The sequence below is a fragment of the Frankliniella occidentalis genome, unplaced genomic scaffold, assembly GCF_000697945.3.
Source record: "Frankliniella occidentalis isolate FOCC.00 unplaced genomic scaffold, Focc_3.1 Scaffold145, whole genome shotgun sequence".
Lineage (NCBI taxonomy): Eukaryota > Metazoa > Arthropoda > Insecta > Thysanoptera > Thripidae > Frankliniella > Frankliniella occidentalis.
Window position 1 is genome coordinate 782,629 of NW_026267272.1, and position 5,284 is coordinate 787,912.

Here is a 5,284-nt window from a genome sequence, read left to right on the forward strand (position 1 = left end):
CCCCGGGCCGCCGCCCACGGGCCGGCCCCAGGGCTGGCCCCCGGGCCGGGCCCCGCGCCGCGACGCCCGCTGCTGCCAGGCCACGGCCAGGCCCCACGCAGCAGGGCGGGCGCGCTCCATTTGCTCATCCCGCGTCCGATGCACGGCCGTGTCCGGTTCCGACTTCCGGTTGCGGTTCCGGTTCCTGGCTCCGGTACCGGCCTCGCTCGGCGTGGCAGTTAGATGTGGTGTGTGTGTGTTCAGGGTTAGTTTGCGTTCCCGGCCGGTCCGCGAGCTCCGCGAGCGCTGTCCCGGCGCGCCGCCGCTGCCCCAGCGCGCCCTGTCGGCCAGCGCAGGCGCGGCGCAGGTGCGGCCCCCCGGCAGGCGACCGGCCGCGAGTGTTTTGTCGCAAAGTGTTGCCGCAACCACCTACTATGGACGACCATTCGAAAAGTGTTGCGACGTTGTTGGTGATTTTTTAAGGGATTGGTAATTATTTAAATGTTACTAAATGCTCTATATGATTGATATAAAAATTCTCGTTTTAAAAAGAAATATTCTGTTCTCATACGAATTGGTACTTGTTTGTTGATTTGTTGACTAAAGTGAATAATAGGATGATAATTAGAGAGTTGTCTACTATACGTAAAGTTGACGATGTTTGGTGCTGCGCTTGGTGATATGTGGACTGAGAAGGTTGTGGGTGCTGGAGTGGGACAGGCTCCGGGAAGTAGAATCGGTTTTCACGAGGGCGAGAGACTGTGTCTAAATTTCCCGAACAGTATAGGAGGACTGGCATTGAGAGAGAGCATCGGGGAGACTGGCGAGTGAGTGTGCGTTTGTGTGTGTGTGTGCGTGTGTGTGTGTGTGCGAGTAAGTGTGAGAAAGGGAAATTGAGAAGAAAGACGGGGATTTGATAAGAGAGTCGTCCAGATGAAGGACGCGCATGTGTGCGTGGCAAGAGAATGAGAGGCTGACGGCTAGCTCACAATAGGCTCACCACTGACAGCCCATAACAATCAATAAATCTCAGGAAGATGAAAGTCATTTAATGAGGGTTCTCCATAAACAAAAAAAATGTAAGTAGAGATTTCCATTGTTCTAGTGTCATTCTTGAAATTTAAATTTTAGACGGTAATATAATTTTTCATTTATTTGTAAATTAAAGGCATGCAGGCATGTCACAGAAATTAAAGTAAAAACAACCAAACCTTAAATTATCGATCTGCCTTCCGCAGCTGAATCTCTAACTGAATATCACCATGGAACAATGCTCAAATTAAATTGGTAAATACATTTTAAACGCACGGCAGACGGCAGGCCATGAGACTACCAATGACAAAGTTCCGGATTGGTTCCAATTTTCCACCACGTATCAGCAATTGTTGTGGTCTGATTCGATGTAACACAATCTGTATGAATGTCTCTTTCGCGTGGTTGTGCGTTCATCGCGAATCCGGAAGTTGTTTAAAATGTCCAGGCTCTTGCTTTTGGTCTTCCCTAAAGCCGCCCATAACGGCCCCTCACAGGGCTCTCCAGACCCCAGCCTCTCAGCGCGAAAACATCCACAATCCATGTGCCAACAATTGACAATGACATAGAATTTTAGTGCTCCCTAATATATACTATAATATACCTAAATATATACATACTTAAGGGTTTGGAGGAAGAATTTAAAAAATGCTCATCTCTTCGTTAAATCTTCTTTAAAATTTTAGATGTATATGAAGTGTGCTTTCTTCGTTTGTGTGTGGAAGATTGCGCGTCCATCGATTTTGCGCTTCATTATTTCTTTGCTTAAAATGTAATAAAAATTCTTAATAAAAATATCCCCTTAACTTAAAGGAAATTATATCTCAAAGAGAATCACCCCAAACAAAATCAATGAAATATTTGAAGGAATCATGTAGACAGCATGGAGAGAATGTTGAACAGGGTGTGACCGAGAACGATTGTGTGCGAAGCCTTGTGAAAATTTTGCCAGAAAAGGGGAGGCATCATGTTGAAATTAACACGTTTTCGCATGTGCGTTGTTTTGTCTCGTTAAAAGTACGATCCGGGTATGTAAATAAAATTTGAACTTATCCGAAATTTGTCTCTCCTATTTCGAAATTTTCACAAAGCCAAGTCTAAGAAATTGGCAGTGTGACGCATTTTCTAGCAGCGATAAGGATGGCAAACTGCCCCGGAAAACGCCTTTATTATATTTACTCACGTCATGCACTGCCATTCACATGGGGATCCGTAAGATACGATGGTTGGAAACAAGGAATGCTTAAGAGGGATGCATCATGGGTGTTTTGTGTTTGAGAGTTGTCAATTTTGGAACGAATTCTCTTCATCATGTCAGTAAGTCTCATTTCACCCATCACAATGTATTGTAGCTCATAAATATGTTAGTATTGGACGACTGATATAATAAAATGTGAAAAGAGCCTATCTGAATATCAATTAGTTGTTGAAATATTGTTGAGATGATCAAATCTGAAACATTCCCAATGCGGTACAAAGGGCTAAAACATGTGTCCATTAAGTAGTGATATTATTATTGGAATTGCATTTTTATCAAGATGTACATTACAATGTATTTATAAATTGTCTTGCCCAGTGATCCTGAGACACTGGTAAGGGTTTCATTATGGTGCTGTAATTATATAGATGTCATACATATAGTGATGAATTTGTTTAAAATGAGCTTGACATGCTATTCATTAATTACGTCAATATTACCTCGAGTAATTTCTTACAGCTCTCCAACATAACACTTAACGTTGAGGGTTTCCTATTCACGTCCCAGTCCTATTACGGACATTTTCCTCATCTGACATTCAGCTCACTGTTGATATTTCAGCATCCAATTTTTCATTTATTTTAAAAGCTCACTCATTGCCTTAACGTTCTGTGTACCGTACCAAGAGGCACAAAAGGCACTGAAAGCCTCCCCAACATTTTCTGAACATTGTGATCCAAAACGGAACTCTCTCCATGTCTGGTCTTGTTAAAACAGTAGCATTTTACTTTATACGGCGCAACCCGCTCACCATCTCATTTGCTTTCATTCCACTTTTATACTTTCAAGGAAAGGAATCTAGCTGCCTTCACTCTGATTAGTGGATGGACCCAGTTAAAACCGGGCCGATACTTGAGGAAAATGCTTATCCGAGTCTCGACAAGAAAACTAAACTAAACCCAATAAAACAAAATCTGTCTAACACATAAATTGGTTGGGGATCTTATAGGTGTTGCTCACTTTATAGTCATCAGATGGTTTCTGAAGAATAGATTTAATAAAATTAGCTTTTACAAAAATCGTCTAGGCTAAAGCAATGAACTGAAGGTGGTGATCCGTCATGTATTGTGAGCGGCAGAGAAGCATACTTGGATTGTTAGAATGTATATTGTTCTGGTTACGCTGGTGAGTCATGGCGCCACGTGGTTTCATAGTTGGATGTTCAACTCCGTGTTTTCGCTAAATCTCATATTTCGAATTCTTGTTGCGATTTCTTCTCTCTCGTTGTACAATGTGTTTCCGGAGCACGCTTTGAACTGTCTGAGTACGAACTCATGTGGTAGCTGATTACTTGCTCGATACGCCATGTTCTGTAGAGAATTCCTTTTCTGTTTCGTCGAAATTTTAATGTGGCGTTTCGTTGGACGCTTGCTCAAATTTTAAAATAAAAATAACAAAGTGCTTCCAAATTCTTCCAATCTGATGACACATTCCGCTGTATGTATCAAGGAATAGGTTGAGGATTGGATTTTTGACTATGCGCGACCCTTCGGAAACACCGACGATATATCGTACTGTTTAATAAAATGTCGTCGGTTCGACCGAATTCCGACAATCAACATTGGTAAACGAAACGACATAGTTTTGTTTTGTTTTTTCAAGCTTTCTCCAAACATGTGACATGTAACTTACTCCTTTGCTTTTATTTTTCAAACGGCTGCAGATTTATTTTTCGATTACCTCAGCGTGTTCTGTATTGGCTTTGCTGTTACATTCCCGTCAGTGTTCGATACGCAAGTCACGCTTGTCTGCGTCTTTGCCGCTCTGGTTGTGTGGAAACAAAATTCTCCATGCTGTTTTTGTTCTCGAGACCCCTTTTCACAGTTATTACGATAGTCTGAATTTTTACTTTGTCATAGGGATTCGTGTTGCCCCCGTCTTGCTTCGATCATGGCATCTTAATGTTCGCCACTCCAAAGAGAGAAATCCCTTTCAAAACCATCAAATTGTATTTTGTTTAGATAGGACGTACATATTTCATTCGTTTTTCACTTAACGTTTATCCTTGAGGGACTAGTCCTCCAAGTATCGTTGTATACCGTGTATACACCTAATATTTTTTACCAGTCCTGTAATAATAGGCCTGGTGTACTGCCAAAACATTAGATACTTTAGTTCTATTAAATATGTCGTCCAATGCGTTGCAAGAGATAGCCTGCTGGATCGGCATCAGGGATGGTTGATTGCCGTTCTAGTCTCTTGTTTTATTAAGGCTCAGTTAGAGCTAGAAGGTCTGACGGCGTATAATATTGAATTGTGATTTCTAATGCCGAACAAGCTGTTTACAGATTGACCATTACGAAGCCGTTCGAAGCAGTACGGGGGACCTATGTTTAAAATGATAATGCAAATAAATTTGATCGTGTTTTTGTTGGAGTATGCGTAAATTGCCTAAGTATCTCCGTGTTTCGAGACCGTGGACACTATACTGGTTTACAGAAGCAATACAAGTTGTCGCATTCTTTGTTAATTGTATGCCTGGAAGCGTGAATGTTCAGTCGGTCGTAAACAAAGTACAAAGACTGTTATTTCAAATTTCAGATATGAAATCCAAAGCCCAATACTATCAGCTCGTGGAAGGAATTTTTCTGTTTAGTAATTAAACTGAATGCAAATTATTCAGAAGAGAGAAAAGACATTTCCACTCTACACCCTAAGGAGAAGGAATTCCTATTCTGTGTTAATGTAACTATGTGTTGTGATTTACAGTATGTTACCTAGATGAGGGATTTATTTTTTATGGATGGAATGAAGTTGGTGTACTCATTAGCACTGCACTCCATCGGAGCAGGCCTCGAAAGCCGAGTAATGTAAATACTTTTTGTCTATTTGTCGCCCACTCGAAGTTAATACACTCTATTTACATCGAATTGACGACATTTCGACACTAATTTTTCCTCGGTCCGAACACCTTCAGTGCTAGAAAGTCGTTGTTTGTGATGTCTTCTTGTGAATGGTTGCTTTCCAGTTCAGCTTCATTTAAGATAATGGAAGTATCATCATTATTATGATTAT

The 5,284-nt window shown here is 41.5% G+C and overlaps 1 protein-coding gene across 1 annotated transcript in view; it reads left to right on the forward strand.

The window, feature by feature from the left end:
- The window catches only part of LOC113214515 (acetylcholine receptor subunit alpha-like 1), a gene marked incomplete at its 3' end in the record, with an annotated part of 208,277 nt that overhangs the window by 202,227 nt on the left and 766 nt on the right, over positions 1 to 5,284 (forward strand).